The sequence below is a fragment of the Pseudochaenichthys georgianus genome, chromosome 11 (assembly GCF_902827115.2).
Source record: "Pseudochaenichthys georgianus chromosome 11, fPseGeo1.2, whole genome shotgun sequence".
NCBI lineage: Eukaryota > Metazoa > Chordata > Actinopteri > Perciformes > Channichthyidae > Pseudochaenichthys > Pseudochaenichthys georgianus.
In genome coordinates this window covers 3,620,519-3,644,273 of record NC_047513.1, presented here as the reverse complement: position 1 = coordinate 3,644,273, position 23,755 = coordinate 3,620,519, and the positions used below count along the sequence as shown (strand labels likewise).

The 23,755-nt window shown below is 43.0% G+C and overlaps 1 long non-coding RNA gene across 1 annotated transcript; it reads right to left on the bottom strand.

Annotated features, from left to right (window-relative positions):
* Positions 1-8,307: 8,307 nt before the first annotated feature.
* LOC139434822 (uncharacterized) lies at positions 8,308-19,872 on the bottom strand. The gene is made up of 2 exons (XR_011644120.1): positions 17,333-19,872; positions 8,308-16,708 (listed from the first exon to the last, which is right to left on the bottom strand). It is a non-coding gene; the product is annotated as an uncharacterized lncRNA (long non-coding RNA).
* Between the last annotated feature and the right edge of the window lie 3,883 nt (positions 19,873-23,755).

The following is a 23,755-nucleotide window of genomic DNA, read 5'->3' as shown; positions in this document are numbered from 1 at the left end:
TACTCCCCACACCTGCATGGCATTACATTTCCATCATGGTGCTGTCATGGACGTATCAGTAACAGTGATGGAAACATCCTCATCGATTGCCACAGATGATCCGCTGCCCTTCCTCACTCTGTAGCATCCTTCCTGCCCAGTTGTCGTGTGTATATTTTCCATTACACACACGTGGGGCTTGGTGCCATGCAAGGACAGACGTCAGCCTGGTCCCGTGACCAATGTCCCCGTGACAGAGAGGGCTTCAGGGGTCATGTTCTAAACATCCATATCAGCACGCCTGACTTCCTCCTCTGCACCGGGCGGGTAGTGAACAGTGGATTGGTGAGAGGGGGGCGTTGGTGGTCAACCTCCGAGCCCCTGAGAGACTCAGACCGCCAGTACACTCTGACTGCTGTTACGATGAAGCTCACTCTCAGGGCAGCAGGGGTGTTTTGTGGTGTGGTGTAAAGTAACTAAGTATTTACTCAAGTACTCTACTTAAGTACAATTTTGATGTACTTTACTTGAGTTGTTTTGCTACTTTGTACTTCTACTCCACTACAGTTCAGAGGTAAATGGTGTACTTTTCCTCCACTACATGTACTTAATCCCTTTAGTTACTTCACAGATCTGGATGAATGATGTGAAATATAATCAAGTGTTAAATCAGACTTTAGTTCCACCTGGAGTGAATCCACCAGCTACCCTGCAGTCTACAAAGTACTTCAGACTAGCTGCACCTCCACCAGCTACCCTGCAGTCTACAAAGTACTTCAGACTAGCTGCACCTTCACCAGCTTTGAGAACACTTTCATGATCAATCATTATAAAACATATCATATATATTATTCTGAAATGGACCAATCTGCACAATGACTACTTTTACTGTCGCTACTTTCACTATATTTTGATGATCATACTTTTGTACTTTCACTTGAGGAACATTTTGAATGCAGGACTTTGCTTGTAACAGAGTATTCCTACACTCTGGTACTCCTACTTTTTGTTAAGTTCAAAATCTGAATACCTTCCCACCTCTGACTATGTAAAAAAACGTTCAGCTAGATTACATATTAACTTCAATGTGAATCTTAGCCTACACTTTCCATATTATTTTCATATGCATATTGTTACAGTCTACAGAAAGAATGTCGTCATGGTGATCTGTTTCACTGTCATCCTCCCTGCTTAAGCAAGTGGCAGCACAGCTAGTAGTTTTAATAGTTTTTCAACCATGCATTTAAACTAACCAAATAGTTAATTCATGTAAAAATAGAACTTTCTGATTCTTAGAACAACAACGCTTTCATTTGTATATAGAGCGTCAGATAAACAAACTCACCCAACAGGTTCAGCAGGATTATTTGTAACCAAGGATTTGGAACACAGAAGGATAACATCATTAGCTTTTTGATAATGGTATTTTGGTGCCTTCTCATGTTTAGGTCAATAGTTTCACCGCTTTACACTTTACACTAACTTTAGAGTCTTCCGACCCTTCACCCAATTAGGAGACTGTCTCCCAAACTGATGTATAATACTGGATATATTGCTGGCCAATGTGCGGGGTGGCTGATGTGCTGAGCGGCCTGCTCTGGAACTAATCCTGGAGTGACGAGCGGCATCAGCAGCTCACTCTTGTTCGTTTTGCTTGATGATGAATTATCCCAACATTTTTGAAGAAGACCCCAAATGTAATGTTAATATAGTTTCAGCCAAGATAAAACATTTGCATATGTTCTTTTTATTTCACATATGGCAAACCTCGCCTTTTAGAATGTGCTTTTACTCCCTGTTATTCGCTAATTCTTTCATATTCACGGTTGCTGGCATTTTTGATATAGCGGCCTTCTTCAGATGAATTCAAACAAAACCCCTGAAGGAACATGTTTACTTGTCTATTCATGTGTTTCTCTGGTAAGGGGGCCATTGAGGTCGATGTTTAGGTCCTACGTTTTGTTTTGTTTGCAGTTTTTAAGCCTAAGCCCAAGAATATACAAGTTTAACATAAACACACAAAGAGAGAAAGAGAGAGTCTTACCCATCGAAACCAACAGTGTCAAAGAAGATGAGATTTCCCATGAAGACATTGGGCCTTGAGTCATGTAAATGCTAACCATTCAGTTGGGATACAAGATGAATGCAAGGGATTCACTCAGAACAGAAATGAATGGGTCGAAAGCATCAATACGATCAAGTTTCTACAAAACAGCCTTTAATTAGTCTGCTATAGCAAAGACTTTCAGTAATGCTTTAACCTTTACATGTAGAAGGCTTAATAGTCCCAGTGTCACTGTTTGACCTCCAACAATAGAGCTTGTGTACAATGTAAAGAGAATGTGGTTATTACACTTCTGATTGGAATGTCTAGACAGATCTTCAACTCTTAAACCTGTATTCTCTCCCATTGACATACAGATAGTAACAACAGGCTCTTGATGTTCACCTCTCTATTTATCCTGTATACCTGTGTTTGTGTATTTCAGTCACATTCAGGTGTCCAGTCTTTGACGCCCTCTTTCTTGCGGCGGAGGAAATGGACTTTGAGAGTCCATTTGAAGAGTGTGTATTCAGCAGGAGGGGCGTGAGTGTTCAGGCTGATTGAAGACTTTCTGAACTGTTAATCTGTCAGAGAGGCTGTGAAGGGTGTAAACGGTGCGGTCGTCCGAGCGGAGGACAGGATGTGGTGATAAGGGAAAAGGAACCACTCCCTGCCGGCCTTAGTTTCCTGAGAAGAGCCCGGCAGTCTGCCAACACAACCCTGAAGCCAACCCTAAACACAATTCACACCACTTTCCAAAGCATCAGATAACTGGCACGAGGAGCAAACTCTAACACAACCTTGTGTACTCATGCTTACGGATTGTTTTTGAGGTGCGCAGGAGATTACCCAATAGCGATAGCCTTAGAGGGCGAAGCCTATACGAAATAGAACCCGCTTCTCCTCAAACTGAATTTGGGTCCTACCTTACCTCAAAACCTTGACAATAGGTGTGTATTTCAAAGTAAAGGCCGAGTTTGAAGATGCGCCACTCTTGCTTGGATTCAGTTTGATTTCCAGGCTAAATGCAATTTTGATCTTGTTTTTTATCAACAATTTCATGTGATATCAATTAACAAACTCACATCTTAACATGGGCGGCGCCAGGATTTTTTTGCTGCAGTAGTTTAGCAGTTGCTATATGACAGCACGGCGTTGCTAGTTCATTTCCAAAATAAATAAACAAACAATACCAGTGGGCCAAGCACGAGCCTGTTCATATTGTAGCGTTCACCGCTATTCAAGATCATAGCTCGAGCCTTCAATGTCGAAAACGTTCTCTTTATTTTCTGGTATTGACGGCCACAGCCACGCCTTACAGAACCAATCAATAGTATAACACTCATGAGGACTTTTCCCCACACTCGAACACAACTCCTACCGTCTCGTACTCCCTCCACACACACCGGAAAACGCACACACACACACCTGGAAGGGGCGGTCTCTCCCTAACTCCCACCAACAACATTGCCTAAATAACTTTACAAATGTACTAAAACTGTGCACATCTGATAACTGAAATAACTATACATTGGACACGCTACAATATTATCCTTAATATTTACATTAAAACTACGGTGGCCCTGAAGTGCAAGACACCACAGCATTTCACAAAACGCCGCAGCATTTCAGAAAACGCCGCAGCATTTCACAAAACGCCACAGCATTTCACAAAACGCTGCAGCATTTCACATTGGACGGAAAGGGTATTCCTTTAGGGAGAACACTTCTTGTTTGTGATTGGACAGAGCCAGAGAAGCACTGCTGTGATTGGTTGTTTTTGCTGCCAGTCAAGAAATGACGCTTCGTGATTGGTCAACACCCGACAGCGAAATATGTCCCAACACATCAGCCGTTAGCTGTTAGCACACACTCAGAGCTCACAGCTCCTCATATCTGTTCAGAAACTGGACACAAGTTAAACAAGTACAAACCACAGACTGTCTATGTCATGGTGAATACAGTCGCTGCTTTATTTATATCTGTATGACGTTGTTGTGAGTGTGGACGGAGCAGCAACAGGTTAGTTTAGCCTGATGGGTCCGATTCCATTCAGAAAACACGCATTTTAAAAGCTTTTCGCCTACCGTCTTATCTGCAGACTTGTCAACGTGTTAATTCATGGTTTTTACTAACCGTTATCAGTATGTAGTTACTTCGGCATCACTTTGAAACGTGTATTACAATTAAATCACGGTCAAATATGTTCATTTTGTTGTAGTTGGTATCTCGCATAGGATTTACATGGAGATACGCCCCGCCCCCTCTCCAGCGCGTCTTGTTTGAATGACAGGAGCAAACACAGCTGACAGCCGCGGTGAAACTCGAGCGATTAGAGCGATGCGAATATTGGGTGGTCTACCATAGTATTTACATGGAGATAAGCCCCTTAAAAACCATGAATTAATAAAGCATTAATTCTGTGTTTACTCCTGTCATTCAAACAAGACGCTGGAGAGGGGGCGGGCCGTATCTCCATGTGTTTGTTTGTAGCCTTTATTTAACCAGGTGAAGCCCCTTGAGATCAAAAGATCTCTTTTTCAAGGGTGACCTGCAGGACATTAGTTACACATGTAACATAAAAACAACAGAACAACAATAAGGATGACATACAACATAATGTACAGGGTACAGTTTACAAAACTCTATTTACAGTGACAGGTACCATGAGTATCAAACAGCATGTCACCCAGCCGAGTTTTAAAGTGATGCAGGGGAACCAAAGTGGTCAGTTTCAAACAGGTTTGCAGACTGTTCCAATTTAGTGGAGCTGCTCATCTAAAAGCCTTCTTCCCTAAGACAGTCCTAGCACTTGGCACATTTAATAAAACAACATCATGAGATCTCAGGCAATACGTACTTTTAATTCGTCGAGAGATCAGAGAGCAGATATAAAAAGGTAGTTTACCCAACATGGCTTTATAAATGAACATGTACCAATGACTGAGCCTCCGTACAGTTAGTGAAGGCAGACCTGCCTTGGCATACAGGGTACAGTGATGAGTAAGTGCTTTACAGTTAGTCACACATCTCAGAGCACTGTGATACGCAGCATCTAACTTTTCCAGGCAATGGGCAGGTGCGTTCATATATATCAAATCACCATAGTCCAGCACAGGTAAAAAGGTCACAGTGACTAGCCTTTTCCTGGCCTCAAGCGAGAAACAGGACTTGTTCCTGTAGAAGAACCCTAGCCTAACCCTCAGCTTTTTAAGCAGATTAGTGACCTGAAGTTTAAAAGTGAGACAATCATCAAGCCAGATACCAAGGTATTTGTAACAGGCAACAACTTCAAGTTTTGTTCCTTGCGTAGTTACAATATCTAAAACAGGCTCTGGTGTCTTCTTAGCTTTTGAAAAGAGCATTACCTTGGTTTTATCCACATTTAAAAGAAGCTTTAATTCAGAGAGCTGAGTCTGAATAGTGTTAAAAACAGCCTGTAATTTAACAACAGCCTCTTTAATGGAGGGACCTGCACAATACATCACAGTATCATCCGCATAAAAATGTAAAGTAGCTTCATCCACATTATCACCTACGCTGTTAATATATATGGAGAATAAAAGTGGTCCTAAAACAGAACCTTGAGGAACACCATTAGAAATGTTTAACCACTCAGAAGACAGTCCATCAAAATGAACACATTGGGACCTTTCAGAGAGGTAGTTCACAAACCACCCAACTGCAAGGCTGGATAGGCCAATACTGAGTAGCCTCTGCTTTAAGATGAGATGATCAACGGTGTCAAACGCTTTGGAAAGGTCAATAAACAGAGCTGCACAACTCTGCTTATTATCTAAAATAGTAGTAATGTAATTTACCACTTTCATTGTGGCAGTGATGGTGCCGTGTTTCTTTCTGAAGCCTGACTGATGTTTAGACAGGATGTCATTTGTACATAAAAACTCCTTTACCTGTTCACTCACTAAGCGTTCAAGAACCTTAGCCAGAACTGACAATTTAGAGATTGGCCAATAGTTATTTAAAATAGTTGCCTCCCCTCCTTTCAGTAACGGCAAGACATAAGCAGACTTCCATACTTTTGGAATTGTGTTCGTGCTGAGGGAGAGGTTAAAAAGAGAAGTAAGAGGTGGAGCAATAAAATATGCAGCTATCTTTAAAAAGAAAGGTTCTAAGTTGTCCGGGCCAGCCGGTTTCCTAGGATCTAGCTTAGATAATGCTTCATGAACAACATTGACAGTAAAAGGACTAAAACTGAAAGGGTTTTCCAGACCACGTTGTTCAGAGTCACGGATTGGGGTGTTCACAGAAGCAGAGTTAGTCACAGAATCAAACATAGAACCTCAGGACACAAAATGCTCATTAAAGCAATTTAGCATAGTAGCCCTGTCCGATATAGTGCCAGATGCTGTGGTAAGGCACGGAGGTAGCTCATTACGGATCTCACCGGTAGATATCGATTTTATTGCTTTCCAACATTTCCTAGGATTATTTAGGTTTTCTGTGGTTACTGACAAATAGTACTTCGACTTTGCACTTTTGACATTTGAAGTGAAGCTATTCCTTAGCTGCCTAAAACGCAGCCACTCTATCTCTGAGCCTGATTGCATAGCCTTTGCCCAGGCCTTGTTTCTCTCATGAAGGAGACTAGACAGCTCAGCAGAAAACCAAGGATTGTCTCGTCCCTGTACTCTAAATTTACGCAGGGGTGCATATCTATCAATGATCTCCATAACACCAAGATAAAAAATAAGACCATGCGGTTTCCACATCAGCACACAGATCGATGTTACCCCAATCAAAATCAAACAGATCATGCACAAAACCCTGCTCAACAAAATGTTTTTTGTCTCTCTTAATGATAATGCGAGGTTTAACCTTTTGGACCTTAGTGTCCCTAATTGTGGCTACAACACAGTGATCACTCAGATCATTCGCAAATACTCCCACGGATGAGTATTTGTGGGGAACATTAGTTAAAATGAGATCAATTGCAGGTCACCCTTGAAAAAGAGATCTTTTGATCTCAAGGGGCTTTCACCTGGTTAAATAAAGGCTACAAACAAATTAGGGAGGATTTATTAGGGGACTTAATGTTAGGGCGAGTAGGACTGTCAACAATCTGAGTAACATTTAAAGAGATACAAAGGTTTTTAAAATCCTCTGACACTGCAGTTAACCAGTCCCAGTTAAAATATCCAAGTAGCACTATTTCCTTGTAGTCTAGCTGCGATAAAAGATTTGCTAGCGAAGACAAGGATTCCTTGACAGCTGGGTGGGGTCTGTAACAGCCCACCACCATGACCTGTTGCCCCTTTGCCACTTTTATATTTAAGGCTAAAAATTCGAATTGCTTACTGATAGATTTGGAAACTAGTGTGGTTACACTGAACTTATTCTTAACCTTTATTAGGCCGGTCGGTACGATACACATTATAACCATTTAAGGCAGGGGTCTGCAACCCTATTTGACCAAAAGAGCCATTTCGCTCCTTTTTCCCAAAAAAAGTTTTGTCTGGAGCCGCAAAACATATTTCATAGTTTTTTATTGTTATATCAGACAAAAACTACAGTTTTTTGCATTTATTAGGCTATTTATTACATGATATAAAACTGTTAACCTCGAATAAGAAACAAATAACTTTTATAAGGAGAATTAAAAATAATACACAGGCCTACTTTAAAATAAATTAAACACAGCACTTGGGGAGTCCTCTGCACATTTGAAGGGGAAACAAATATTATTAAATGGGCCCACTTTGAAATAAATAAAACATATATCTGCACCCTAAAAAGAGTTAAAGGTAAGAATGGAGAAACCAGCTCGAGTGCGCTAGCATTTGAAAGTACACAACTGAAAAAAATATGCCTCTTCCTTCAGACTTTCTTACAGAGTCCCTCCTCCAACACACACGAATGCACACATGACCAATGAGGGCACGATATAAGTTTGTGCCCAGGTGGAAGGCTGACAGGCAGGTAGGCCATCCAGTTATTTTAGCTGGGCCGGCTCAGATGATTGGTCGTGCTTTTTACAGCGCTACGGCTTCCAGAGATTAATTTTTGTATGTATTTATTGTCAAAGCATTTAATATATTCATTGCTATCGGGACGTTAAGAGCATTCCATGGAATATAACAAAAAGTGTTTTCTGAAATAAATGACATACCCCATTGAATTATGACTGACGATCGTCAGCTGTCTTCCTCTCCCTCGTAAAGGCTGCACCACCGTTGACAATGTTATGGAAATCTAGGGCCCAAACACGGCTGGAGAGTACAAGTCAAATGAACAATACAAATAAATGGTGAATCAAGCAAAGCTGTCTTTTGGTTATTTATTTGAAGCTTCAAATACACGATATAATAATATAATAATGTCACAAGTCGCACAGAGTATAAGATAGTCTGCGCGAGAGTGCGCAGAACAATGGAAAAGCAAAGGTTATATAGAAAAGGAGTGGGAAAGAGAACAATCTGGGTTCACACAGTCAGATTGTTGATGAGACACCCAGTGGCCTTGAGTAGATAGCATAACGGTTCTCAGAGCAGGGAAGTTCGTGATGTGTCTGACTGTGTATGAGTCTCCCAGTCTGCTGAAACAGCTGTGGCCTTGCAGAGACTGGGAAACTCATAAGAGAATATAATAGAATAATAATGGTAAAAGCACAACAAGAGGAAATAAGAAGCATTTGGTTTAAACATATGAAAGATATAATAAGGATAATAATAAGGATGATAATAATAAAATGTTCCACTACAACAACTTCTCTCTACATATCAAACATACCGGTGAACCAGCATCGTTTGCTGTGAAAGCAGATAACTCTGTTCACGCAGAATTAAATCCTGTGTTCCTCCGGTACTTTTCTTTTATTTATCCATAGTTCGCTCATCGAGCCGGGGGTCAGGTTATTCGCCTCCAAGAAAAGGCGCTCGCGCGGGACCGGAGCAGGATGTGACGCATATTTTAGTTTACCTAATTAAAACCGTTTTGTTTTTTATTTATGTGTCACAGTATCACCTCAAAATACAACATACGAAATATTTTCAACCATGCAACAAAATATAAATAGTCCTACAAATACTTTTATTTTATTTCCTTCTTATTTGTGTCTAAGCTCAAGGGAGCCAGAGCAGAGGGCTTAAAGGGCCGCATGCGGCCCGTGGGCCGCGGGTTGCCGACCCCTGATTTAAGGCAATGTCAGAGGCCAAAATAGATTTGTTTAGCCATGTTTCTGATAAAACAATGACGTCAGCGTCAGTCGAGCTCGCCCAAATGCGGACAAAATCTAGTCAGATTGTTGATGAGACACCCAGTGGCCTTGAGTAGATAGCATAACGGTTCTCAGAGCAGGGAAGTTCGTGATGTGTCTGACTGTGTATGAGTCTCCCAGTCTGCTGAAACAGCTGTGGCCTTGCAGAGACTGGGAAACTCATAAGAGAATAGAATAGAATAATAATGGTAAAAGCACAACAAGAGGAAATAAGAAGCATTTGGTTTAAACATATGAAAGATATAATAAGGATAATAATAAGGATGATAATAATAAAATGTTCCACTACATTCCCCCCTTTTGATCATACTTGATCAATAGAAAAAAACAAATGATAGGATAGACTGATATAACACATCAATGAATACACTCCATCGCTGGTTTAAGTAAACACATCACAAATATATCATAGAAAACTGGCTGTTTTTGTGGAGGACAGACTCCAATATAATGTAAGCATAAAAGAGGAGATACACACATGATTATATTGATGAATCGGAATCAGACTCTTCTGATTCTAGCTGATCTATCTCACTGTGGCGCAAAGGATTGTCTTGTAATGGAATAGTAGTATACTGAACGAAAGCTGAGGACACCATGCTGGAAACGCACTTCTTCAGTATTGGGATAATCAAACAGGTACAACTGATTAATAGGCCAAAAATGATCGCCAGGGGTGTAACTATACTAGCCAGCCATGCTTTCCACCCGCCTGATGTAAGCCAGGACCACCAGTCCCAGCCCCCTGCGTTGGATATGTCATCAGCTTTCATGTCAGCTAACAGGTTGTTAAGATGCAGCACGGTGTCAGTGATGTTCTTGGTGGCGTCGGGAATGTAAGTGCAACAGGAGTCACCGATCACATGACACAGGCCACCCTTTGAGGCGAACAAAAGGTCAAGAGCGAATTGGTGCTGCATGAGCATGTTCCTAGAGGCTATTATGAATGGGGTCAATGCCTGGAAGCCTTGAGTCGTCTCATAAGTCAGATTCTCTAGCCGGACGTGTAAGGTATCTATTTTATGGGCATTGTTTACTGTACCCCACCATGGGAACAGGCCACCCATGAATTTAGCTCCAGCGGACGTCATATCTCTTTTTACCTTGTGGTGGTCGGGGTGTTGGAACTCTGGGTAATGATGTGTCGTGTGCATTAAGGACGTGAGTACAGTGACTGCTGGATTCAAATCCACTAGAGTGCATGTACCTATCCAGAGGGGAGCCAGAACTTGATAGAGCTTGTTGCCGCACAACCAAATGTAATCTTCTGGCGCGCTAAACCCAGCATCACTGGGCCACGCCAGTTGCAGGGAAATATGTTCAACATCTGGGAATGCTACGTTAGAAAGGATTCTCTCAGGGGCATCAGATATGTGACAATACGAGATTTTGTAAGCACCGTCACCGCATGTGTTCCGTAGGATGCGAGTACAACCAGTAGTAGTGCCTAGGAAAAAATAAGGTGGTGTAAAAGACGTTTTGTGGTAAACTCTCTGGATGCAGAGGTTGTGTTTCATCCCTCTCAAATGACTGGGGTGCACATGGCTGACGGGTTGGTACTTTGCGTATGTGGTGTCAAGCGTGGATGCACGCAAAGAGGAGTCAGACCGATTACTGCATGGTGGGGGAAGCTGCCTAGCATAACGCCACTCGGTTACGCTGTCTTCACCCTTGATGGGCTTTGTCAGAGCCATAAACGCGCAGAGGTGTTCAACCTGGGTCAGAGAGTGCGGACGAACTGGCACGGACATTGATGAGTCCTGGGGGAAAAGGGTGCATGCATAACATGACCCATGTTGTCCTGCGGCCTGCAAGAATGATCTCAGAGTGTGCCACCAGACGTTACCGGTGATCCCATTACTGGTCTGACCCACATCAATGTTGCTATGGTCGCCTATGTATAGATTAAATGTAGATGTACCTATGGATGTCAACAGTGGCGTCAAAGGTTGCTTACGCTTTTCCGGGGTCTGAGTTTTGGGCGCGATGTCTATGTAAAATGTGCCACACGGGTCGGCGCCGGATACATACATACAGACAACAAAATAAAATAAAGTTGGTTCGCCCTGCTTTCCCCATGTACCTCTTAGATACCTCGATTTTGGCTGACATGCTGTGTGCTGAAATGGATACATAACATATAGGACTAGTCCTAACACAACTATCATGGCAAGTATGCAGAGGAACCATTCTATGAGTGTCCAGGCTCTCCAGTAGTATTCACATTGCTCACGGTTGCGTTGTCGTCTCTCCAGACGAGCCCTCATCACGAGGGGGAAATGTTCCATGGAGTGTGTGAGTGTATTCTCTCGGTCGATTTCATGACACGGACCGTCAGACTTCGCACACTGATAACACAAACGAGGAACCAGAGAGCATATGGAACCGCTCAGCTGGCACTCGCTCGTGACACCTTGTGTGTAGTGTGTTTTGGTGTATGTAGTGCAAGTGTGGTGCTGGTGGTGACTAGGACACGTCACTTGCTGTCATCTCTGTTGGTGACTCGGACATGTCACTTGTTGTCATCTGTTGGTGACTTGGACATGTCACTTGTTGTCATCTGTTGGTGACTTGGACATGTCACTTGTTGTCATCTGTTGGTGACTTGGACATGTCACTTGTTGTCATCTGTTCCTATCGTTTCTCCTTTCCTGTGACTACGACCTTGCAGTGGCTGGCGTGGACCCATGTAGCTCTCTCGGCGACCTTGACCGCTGTCTGGGTGACGAGAAGCACCTGGTAGGGACCTTGCCAACGATTGGATTTCCAGCTCTTTCTCCGGAAATCCTTGACCAGCACGAAGTCGCCGGGTTGGAGATGGTGAAGTGGACCAGTGGCAGTCGCTAAAGTGGATGATAGGTTAACACAATATGACAACATAGCATCCTCACACAAAGTTGTGGAGGGAAGAGGACATCCTGGAGCCTTGAGTCCAATCTGTGGAGGAGCCCAAAAAAGGATTTCAAATGGGCTGAGTTGACTCCGTGTTCTTTTCCGCATCCTCATGTACATCAGCACAATGGGCAGAGCTTGTGTCCATGACAGACCTGTGTCTGCACAGCATTTTGTTAGTTTGTAATTTTGCATGATGCAGATTAGCATGCTTCACAGTGCTTTTGAGCTGTTACTGTGAACCCCCTTGTGAACCACTCCTGATTGATAGACTCTAACATCCCTCCTTTTGACACATGATCCCACCCATGTGTCAACTTAGCGAAATGAGGGAAAAAATGTCTGGGAAGACATGGATTGGAATTTGCTGGATTTTAGGTCAAAAACAGCCCCAGCAGCCTTCCATTGAGCCTTCTCAACTGGCGTAGCTAGCTGCTGCATGGAAGTCAGTGATGACATTTTGTCAGTGAAGGAGGAGACAGGGATTTTAACAAATGAGTGTGCGTGAGGTGCGAGAGGAATCAGGCCTTTGCGGCTGAGTCAGCAGACGCATTTCCTAGGGAAACTGGGTCTGTACTGCTTGCGTGTGCGGCACATTTACAGACTGCAACCTCAGATGGGAGCAAAATGGCGTCTAGTAAGCCTGCAACCAGTACATGGTTAAGCACTGGTTTGCCATCAGATTTAAGAAATTGTCTACACTTCCAAATAGCCCCAAAATCGTGTACTACCCCGAAAGCATATTGTGAGTCAGTGTAAATAGTCACGGTTTTGCCTTCTGCAAACGTGCAGGCTTCAGTTAGTGCGATGAGCTCTGCTGCCTGTGCTGAGAGGTGACATGGAAGCGGTCCAGAACGGAGAACAGCAGAATCTGAAACAACAGGAAAAAAACAACAAAAAAAACAACAAAAAAAAACAAACAAATAAATTAGTGCCCCCTTGGTCGCGAGAGGCAGACCCATCAACATACAAAATGAGGTCAGCGTTGGTCAGAGGAACGTCTTTTAAGTCCAAACAATAAAAACCTGTCTGTCTTTAAGTCCGGTCTAGGTGTGCACACAATGGAAATTACGTCAACCGTCTTCAGGCAATGTTCAAACTAAATGAAGTCTCTCCCTTTGAAACATCATGTGTTGAAATAAACACCTGCAGTTCAAAAAAAATGAATTGCCTAATATTTTTGTTGTGGAATCAATTAATTTCTTTCTTTAAAGGCAAAAACATGAAAAAGCTAAGAGAAAAACCCTATTGATACAATATTATTTGGAGCAACTTAATTTATAAATAGTTGTCAACTTAAAAACATGTGTTCATGTTCAACATGTGGTAATTAAGTACATACAATTTAAGATTAGATTTAAATCATACGGTAAAACAAGTTGGAACTTTTGGAGTAATCAACTTAAAAACGTGTGTTTATGCTACCAATTATTAAGTGAGTGGTAATTGAAAACACCTCTGATTGTAGAGGAAAAGCCTTCTCCCCTAACCCAAATAACTTTGTTGCTTTAACAATATTTCAATAGAAGTTGTCTTAACTCAATAACCATCGATGCAACCTATTGCCTTGATTTTCTTTGTTTAGCCAAGGCATTTGTTGTTAGAGTGTACGTAGACTGGGCCTCCCATATAACCTGGCTGAGCCGATATAAAAACCAATCAGCAAATAACTTTTCAATACATTATTGATTACTATTTTTGAGGTCCTTTTAGGTTGGAAGTGAACATAAGTCATAGGTACATGGTGTACTTTTCCTTCACTACATGTATGTAATACCTTTAGTTACTTCACAGATGTGGATGAATGATGTGAAATATAATCAAGTGTTGAATCAGACTTTAGTTCCACCTGGAGTAAATCCACAAGCTACTCTGCAGAATACAAAGCCATTCAAAGTAGCTGCACCTTCACCAGCTTTGAGAACACTTTCATGATCAATCATTATAAAACATATCATATATATTATTCTGAAATGGACCAATCTGCACAACGACTACTTTTACTGTCTTTACTTTCACTATATTTTTATAATACTTTTCTACTTTTACTTGAAGAACATTTTGAATGCAGGACTTTTACTGTAACACTCTGGTATTTCTACTTTTACTCAAGTACAAGATCTGAGTACTTATTCCTTTACTCAAGTACAATATCTGAGTACTTCTAATTTCACTACAATATCTGAGTACTTATTCCACTTCTGGTAGTGTATTAGTCTGAATTGTAGCTACAAAATCACACAGAGCTGCATAAAAATAGAATAATATGTACACGTGTGTACAATGATTTGTAGGTAATTTTGACTACTCAAGACACCTCACTTATACATCTTCAAAGTATTGGCTTTCAGAATATTAAACTTGTTTCGGCAAATTCAGATGATAAATACAACTTTGAAGCTTGTAACGGCATAATTACAAGCAGAGAACGGACTAATGTAACATCACAGCAAGCATAACAACAGCCGTGTGTTATGAACACATACGCAAGAATGACATCATCTGTTGCTTAGTGACTTTTTTAACATTTAGTCTTAACACAAACGTGTGAATGTGTAAGGTTTACCATTATATTCAAATGTGAACAAAAATTGACTGTCTTTGTGTACTGGAACACTGGAAAAAAAAACATTTGAGACATCTATGGCAGTAAATATGTTGCAGAGGCTGGAACTTGGGAAATAATCAGATAAGAATTCCGGACGAGCGTGCATGCACAGCTGCATTTACATCGTAAATCCTGGACAAATCTCCACTCGTCAGGAGGTTTGTCTCTGATCTTTTTGACAGGAAACACTGGAATCGTTACACGGAATAATGACCCCTTGTTTAAGCAGAGAGGTAAACACTGGCCATCAACAGCTTCACGTTTCAATGGGTACGGTACGTGAACGTGGACATTAACCCTACGTCATATCTGTGAGCTGCCCAGAGTGAGTATGGCACATCTGAAAGCGCGGCAGGAATCTCAGAGATATGAGAATTACCTTATCCTCAACCAACAGCAATGTGCGCAGAACGGCTACGTTCGCGCACATTTTCCTTTGATACACGTCACGTGACATAGAGTACATGACATATTCTGTGTGTGTAGGTGTCTAATCAGTGACTGACTCCCAATCTTTAACGATTGGACCCAAATCCCTCCATCTATCAGTGGGGCCCCCTGGCTAGTGAAATGTGTGGACCGCCCCTGGGATTTGACACAGCTGGTTGTGTCTTGTGTGTGTGTGAGTCTTAACAGAGATAGCGCTACCCAGCGAATTCCAATACATTTTTAAACTATGAGCTCATCATTCACACATTCTAACAGTAAACCTCTCATCATAGCATTTACACGGATCTTTCAACCACGTTAGCAGTACAATGCAAAATGAGAAGTTTCCACACAGCAGGTGGAAAACCACGTTGACCAGTCAAACGCAACAACTCCTGAAAATCAGGATATGTCAGCAGCCCATTGATACACATTCACCAGTTCTTTATCATCAAATGACACTTTTTGAACCATCGTAGGAGATGGCTGTCGGACTTTAAGACCCTCATTTGTGGAAAAATGAGGTCCAAGCCGAACCGGAGAACCAGATCTCTGCCCAGTAAATGTGTTGGGCAGACAGATGATAAAATAACTGTTTTTTACTGATGTGGGAAATGGATTACTGTCAACACCGTTATCTCCACTCTGAAGTGGTACAGAAACTTCTCCTTTTCATAAACCCAGCATATGAATAAATCTATCACTAAATTTGCATTCAGGCAAATCTACCCTTTTTTTTACCACAGAATGTGTAGCCCCAGAATCAACCAAAAATGTGTGGGACATTTCTTAACGCAAACATTCACTGTCATATTTCAAATATGTACCCTTTTTAATTACAGACATGTCCTCTAATTCTTCTAATTTCTCAATAGCATGTATGATGCGTGTGTGTGTGTGTGTCACTTCCCTGGTTAGATGCTGCTTGGCATGGGGTCCGTCTCCCCCGACCGAATTCCTTCCTCCTCCACTCCCTCCCTCGACTGTTAGTTTGAAGAATTGTCTTTGTTGTGGTCCGATTTATCCGATCAAAAGTTCTTTTTCTTCTTCTCGTGTGGGCATTCAGCGAACCGATGACCCGTCTGTCCGCAGTTAAAACAGCGATTGTAGTTATTGCTCCGGCCTCGGAAACCCCCTCCTCTGCCCCGGCCATCACTTTGGGTCCAGGTGGTTGTAATAGCCTGGACCATGGTCAGCTGGCCAGGGAAAGCAGGGCATGTAGTTATTCCTTTTTGGAGGTGTTCTTTTCTGTAGAGTTCAGCTTTCTTCGCGTCTCTTTTCTTTTTCTCTCTCTTGTCATGGATCTTTTTCAGTCCTGCTTCTTCATTTTCTTTTCTCTGTCTCTCTTCGTCTCTGCTCCCTGTCTGTGTGTCTTGCTGCGCAGCTGCTCCAGCGGCGGCTGGTATGTTGACCTCTGGTCCAGCAGCAGCAGCCCCTCCAGGAGCCTCCACAGCAGGTAGCAGACGGGGGGAGGAAGGGGGGAATGGGGAACTTAGGTGAGGGAGAGGGTCCCGCACGCCTGAAACCAGAGGATAAAGGGAAGCATGTGATTTATATTGTGGAGGAAACACAAAACACTTTTTATCTTTCTTTTCAGTCTTATCCTCAGCCTGTATCTTTTTTATTGCCGCGGCCAATTGCCTTCTTTCACGGCACTCTGCTTCATCCTCCCAGTATTTTAAACACTTTCTATGAGTGTCAAGTCTTTTACTTTAATTGTACTCTTCTTCTTCATTCCATCTTCACACTCTTGTAATTTATCCCTTAGGTTTTTGATTTTTAATTTACTCAAAGAACCTCCCTTAGGAAATCCGAACATTTCCGTCCATATATTTAATTTAGACAGACTTTCTTCACCATATTTTGCTCGCATGACATCAACTATCGGACCCTCAGGAGGCTGTACATACCCCCTCGCCTGCTTTGCCCCCATAGCAAAGTCTTTTAAAGTTTCACCAAAACACTCCGTGTCACCAAAACACTATTAAAGTGTCACCAAAACACTCCGTGTCACCAAAACACTATTTTTCATCCGTCGATGCTAGATATGCCAAATATCTCTGTTTTCGAGCAGTCCCTCTCCTGATGTCATGGAGTTTTAATTACGTTTAACTTTAAACAATTTAGACTTTGCACATCTCACCGAGTATTGAAAGCCCTTTGAGTTCGTTGGATCTCGTGAAGTCAATCGGTTCCACCCCGGCGCTGGTCCTCTCGTCTCGTACGGTTTCTGTCGAGGTAGAGGAAAATCCAAAGATCCTGGAGCGACCACCAGCGTCCGGAGTGGTTCACAATCTAACTTACAGAGATCCTGCCGACAACGCCATTTGTTATGGAAATCTAGGGCCCAAACACGGCTGGAGAGTACAAGTCAAATGAACAATACAAATAAATGGTGAATCAAGCAAAGCTGTCTTTTGGTTATTTATTTGAAGCTTCAAATACACGATATAATAATATAATAATGTCACAAGTCGCACAGAGTATAAGATAGTCTGCGCGAGAGTGCGCAGAACAATGGAAAAGCAAAGGTTTATAGAAAAGGAGTGGGAAAGAGAACAATCTGGGTTCACACAGTCAGATTGTTGATGAGACACCCAGTGGCCTTGAGTAGATAGCATAACGGTTCTCAGAGCAGGGAAGTTCGTGATGTGTCTGACTGTGTATGAGTCTCCCAGTCTGCTGAAACAGCTGTGGCCTTGCAGAGACTGGGAAACTCATAAGAGAATATAATAGAATAATAATGGTAAAAGCACAACAAGAGGAAATAAGAAGCATTTGGTTTAAACATATGAAAGATATAATAAGGATAATAATAAGGATGATAATAATAAAATGTTCCACTACAACAACTTCTCTCTACATATCAAACATACCGGTGAACCAGCATCGTTTGCTGTGAAAGCAGATAACTCTGTTCACGCAGAATTAAATCCTGTGTTCCTCCGGTACTTTTCTTTTATTTATCCATAGTTCGCTCATCGAGCCGGGGGTCAGGTTATTCGCCTCCAAGAAAAGGCGCTCGCGCGGGACCGGAGCAGGATGTGACGCATATTTTAGTTTACCTAATTAAAACCGTTTTGTTTTTTATTTATGTGTCACAGTATCACCTCAAAATACAACATACGAAACATTTTCAACCATGCAACAAAATATAAATAGTCCTACAAATACTTTTATTTTATTTCCTTCTTATTTGTGTCTAAGCTCAAGGGAGCCAGAGCAGAGGGCTTAAAGGGCCGCATGCGGCCCGTGGGCCGCGCGTTGCCGACCCCTGATTTAAGGCAATGTCAGAGGCCAAAATAGATTTGTTTAGCCATGTTTCTGATAAAACAATGACGTCAGCGTCAGTCGAGCTCGCCCAAATGCGGACAAAATCTAGTTTACCTAACAGACTGCGCACATTCAAGTGGATGAGTCCCAACCCAGACCTAGCTTTAAAATCAGCAGGAGTAGCGATCTGACTACTACTACTGGGTGGACCAGGGTTAGGTTGTACATTTCCTGACAGTAATAACAACAACAAAAACCAGGCATCTTTTCCTCTTAAACGACAGATATACATTGTCATCTACTTTAGAATCACCGGAAAAGTCTGCGAGAGTGTGATTAGAGCTTAAGAACCAGTCCTGAAGAACCATCATCGCTGGCAAACAAAAAAGACATATTTTGTCGAACTGATTGCCTGTGACAAGGTAACCGGTAATTGTTTGTGTAGCACTCCCGATCCTTTGCAGGGGATGCTCATCGCGGACGGCAGAACAGACATGAATCCAGAAGACTTCTCAGGATGACTAGAAATCTTCTCACCGTCCAAGACTGCCTAAAGGCACAGCAGAGCCACGATAGTGGCCATTTCCCCAGGCCAGCACAGCATCCACGATATTCCCTTCCCATTATGAAGTGAAGCGGCGTCACTCACCAAGCCCGGGGCACTGGAGGTGGGAGGCCCGGAGATGCAGGGCTGAAGAAATACAGCAGGCCTCTCCGGTGAACCCTTCAGATCCCAAACCCAGATATATCCGGCGTGGAGGTGCTCCAGGTCTCACCGCGAATCTCCACAGCAGCTCGGCATGGCGGGGCACCGGTCTCACCGCGATGTCTCAGGGGTAGAAAACTCCACTGCACAGCAGCCCGGCGTCGCGGCGCTCCTCTCCCACCGCGATCTCTCCAAGGTGGATAAACTCCTCCGCACAGTAGCTCAGCGTGGCGGCTCTCCGGTCTCTCCGCAATGTCTTCAGGGTAAAACCGAAACAGCGGAAAGGCGAAAGCAGGTCCCGGCCCGAGCGTGGAGGCGCTGCGGTCTCTCCGCGAATATCTCCGCGAATATCTCTGTGGTAAATGACCAACAGCACAGCACAGCAGCACACGAGTAGTGTGTACAATAAAAGAAGACTAAAGAAAGTGTCCCTTTCCTTCCAAAAGGTTTACCACAGAACCATCAACAAGAATCAACAGTGGGGAGAAATCCCTTCCTGGTATGGCACGCTCAGGTAGGGTAGGGTCCTGCCAACTCCTTGTCCTCTTCCGTGGGGGATCTTGCTGACACCTGTCCCACCGGCTCCGGTTCCTGTCCGGTCGACACCGGGTCCTGCCCGGCCTCCGGAGCTGTCCGGTCTTCGCCTTCGAGCCCGGCCCCCTGAGAGCCGCGGTCTTCGCCCTCGAGCCCGGCCCCCTGAGAGCCCGGCCCCCTGAGAGCCGCGGTCTTCGCCCTCGAGCCCGGCCCCCTGAGTGCCGCGGTCTTCGCCCTCGAGCCCGGCCCCCTGACTTTCCCAGCCGCGGTCCTCGGGCCCGGCCCCTGACTCTTCCTGCCGCTGCCTTCGCCTTCATGCTCGGCCCGTTACGAGCCGTATCGTGTCCGTGTGGCTGCAGCCTTAGTCTAATGAATGGAGAGGGAGAATAACCCTGGATTCAGATTTTAGCGGATTTTACAACGTTTAGACCTGCATGATTTAGATTAGGGTTAGTCAGTGTAATTCAATGGGAAACAGTATTTTCAAGCCCAATGACATCACGTCACGGACAAGGAAAATGTAGTACTATAATTTCCGTGCAACACAAATTTGCTTCAACGCCTGGCTCACTTCCTAGTGGCTTGGTTCAACTGCCATACCAACTCTCGTTTTAGCCGGGATTACACATGCCACAGTATCACCACTCCAGGGTGCCATGGGCAAGGGAGTAAAAGTCACTGTTTTTGCAACTGTGAACATTAGTGGGGCTGTTCTTTAGGTGATAATTGTATTGCTTTTGTATGCATTCTTTGAATAACTTGCAACAGTATTTACCCTCCTCAACTTGGTGTATGTAAATTCCTCTTCTGCTGTACGGACAGATGTTTTGTGGCTGTTTCTTAAGTTTTAACAACATAAATGTCAGCCAATCAGGAGAGAGGAGCAGGTTTATTGCTAAGGACATTGCAGTTATGCAATATGCGGTTTCTGATTAAGTGTGTTGTTTCAAATGTCCAAAGATTGTCACAGCAAAGGAACCCTTGTTTGTAAAAATCTCATTCTAACCCAGGTTTTCCGAGCTAAGACATTACTGCTGCTAATGATAGCAGACCAACGCTTAGGTCTTAGTGTAAGTAATTCAATGACTTTTTAATCAATAAAATCATGTCTAACTGTTGTGTCAAAGAATTGATTTATTTAGTAAGCAGCGGTTACATAAGGATTATAGGAAATCCTGACAGAGGGGTCTTGAATTTCCCTTGGATGTTTAAATAAACGAAACCTTTGTTTTACCGAGTAATGATGATGTCACTGTAGAGGCTGGGAAAACTAGAAAAGATCACAGACACATGCTCACGTATTTCAGAAGAAGGGTGGCTCTGGTCTTATCACTGTCCTCAGCAGGCTGTTATCTGTTTCCTGCTGGAGGGGCTTCACATGGATCGCCTAGTTAAACCCAGGACTTGAGTTAGGCCTCTGCAGCTCGAATGAACAACTCTTTAAACATGATTCAAATACATCCTGAGAAACGTGAGGCCACAATTAAGTTTTTAATATTCAACCTAAAGCCCTACAATAATCTATAAGTCTATTCCATTGTGACTTACCAGGAGTCACATTTGTATATTTTCTGGAGCTTAAGATCATAGAAAAATAATCTTCATCAACAAATTAAGTTTGCACCGAAAATTATAGATGATCACATTCTAAAAATGTTTACCCCTTTTAAAGACTTCTCAATATATATTGGGAATAGAGGCCAAAAGGCTGAATCGCTGAAATGCAATCAATGGTCCTATAGCATGCCCGAAAGGACAAAACAAACTCCACAAGTCATCGTAAAATTCTTCAGCATAATGACGTTGTATCAGCGTCAGGACAACAAGTCAAGGTGTCTCCCCCCTCTTCCAAAGGAAAACACATCCCTCCCTGCCATTGTTCTCTTCACACTGAGGTCATTCACAGCCCTGTGGTGGTCCTGCAGCACGGGAAGGAACCACAGCATGGGAGGCTTCCTATGGAGACGGGGGGTTCAAAGTGATTTAAGAGATAAGCAATTTATCCTGTCAACATTTACATGAAAGTATATAACTACCAGTGTCCAAATTGTCATGTCTCCAAAGATTATTTTAAAGTTATATTCTTTAAATGAGCTTTTGTCATGTCCCTTTGTCTTGTGCCTCCTGTTCATATTTGGGAAAGTAATTGTCCCTCTCGTTTCAGGTCGCTGTGCTCCCCGCCCCTATGTTGCCCCTTTCACACCAACGCGGTTCCAGGGCCGGTTTGGAGCTACAGCCTGATAAGCAGTTTTTTCCTGTTCACACCACAGCGGAGCCGGCTCTAAGCACCGAAAACCGGTGCTTACCAAGCACCAACAAATTGTCGGTCTAGAACAGGGGTCTGCAACCTTTTTGACCAAAAGAGCCATTTTGCCCCCTTTTCCAACAATTTGTTTTGTCTGGAGCCACAAAACATATTTGATAGCTTATAAAGTTGTATTTATTGTTATATCGTACACAAAAACTACAGTTTTTTTGCATCTATTATTTATTACATTATACAACTGATAAAGGAGGGGTAGGTAAGTTTCAGAAACCGGCTCGAGATACACTTGTTGTTATATTCCATGGAATGCTCTTAACATCCCAATAGCAATGAATATCTTAAGTGCTTTGACAACAAATCCATAAAAAAAATTCATCTGTAGAAGCCGTAATACTGTAAGAGGTACAACCAATCCGATTGGATGGCCTACCTGCCTGTCAGCCTTCCATCGGGGCACAAACTTATCTCGTGCCCTCATTGGTCATGAGCGCGTTCGTGTGTGTTGGAGGAGGGGCTCTATAAGGAAGTGGCAGATTTTCTCCGGTTGTGTATTTTCAAATTCTAGCGATCTCGAGCCGGTTTCTCAAACTTACCTACCCCACCTTTAACCTCTAATAATAAACAAATAACTCTTATAAGGAGAATACAAACAATACACAGGCCTATTTTAAAATAAATCAACACAGCACTTGGGGAGTCCTCTGCACAGGAGGAGTCCTCTGCACATTTGAAGGAAAAAAAATACAATTAAAATTGACCCACTTTGAAATAAATAAAACATATAGCTGCACCCTAAAAAGAGTTTACTGATTGAATTATGACTGAAGATCGTCAGCTGTCTTCCTCTCCCGTGTTGTTCCTCGATAAGTAAAGGCTGCAGCACCTTTAACATCTTCTCTCTCACACACACCGGTAAGCCAGCATCGTTTGCTGTGAAAGCAGATAACTCTGTCCACGCAGAATTAAATCCTGTGTTCCTCCGGTACTTTTATTTTCTTTGATTTATCCATAGTTCGCTCATCGAGCCGGGGGTTATTCACCTGCAAGAAAAGGCGCTCGCAGGACCGTAGCAGGATGTGACGCATATTTTAGTTGACCTAATTAAAACCGTTTTGTTTTTTATTTATGTGTCACAGTATCACCTCAAAATACAAGATACGAAACATTTTCAACCATGCAACAAAATTGAAATAGTCCTACAAATACTTTTATTTTATTTCCTTCTTATTTTTTTCTAAGCTCAAGGGAGTCAGAGCAGAGGGCTTAAAGGGCCGCATGCGGCTCGAGAGCCACGGGTTGCCGACCCCTGTATTAGGCTATAGCAGCTATCGGATGGAATCAATACATGGGCTGCACACGTTGTCATGTCCGACTATCACAAGTAGAATCATAATGAAAAATATGTGCCTGTAGAAAACGGCTTATGCCACAATAGGATAGCAACAAGTAGTCAAGATAGTCAGTTTAGCTTCGGTTGCTATGCTAACATCAACCATTTTATACCAGAGAAACTTTCATAACAGCGTTGTGATGCCAACCAGCGGGCAGCACTGCAGCGGTCGGTAAATGCCGCTGAAACACATTAATAAACCATGAACCACGGCTCTGGAGAAAAGTACAAGGGTTGAGAAGTAGTTATTTTATTTAACCAGACTTCGTATGATTAAACGCAACACGATCATCGACCCGACGCCGTTGGGGAGACAATCAGCGACGTAAACTGTGACGTCATGACGCAGCAGCGGCAGCACCAGCAGCACCAGTCGGGCTCTGGGCGGTGTGAACAA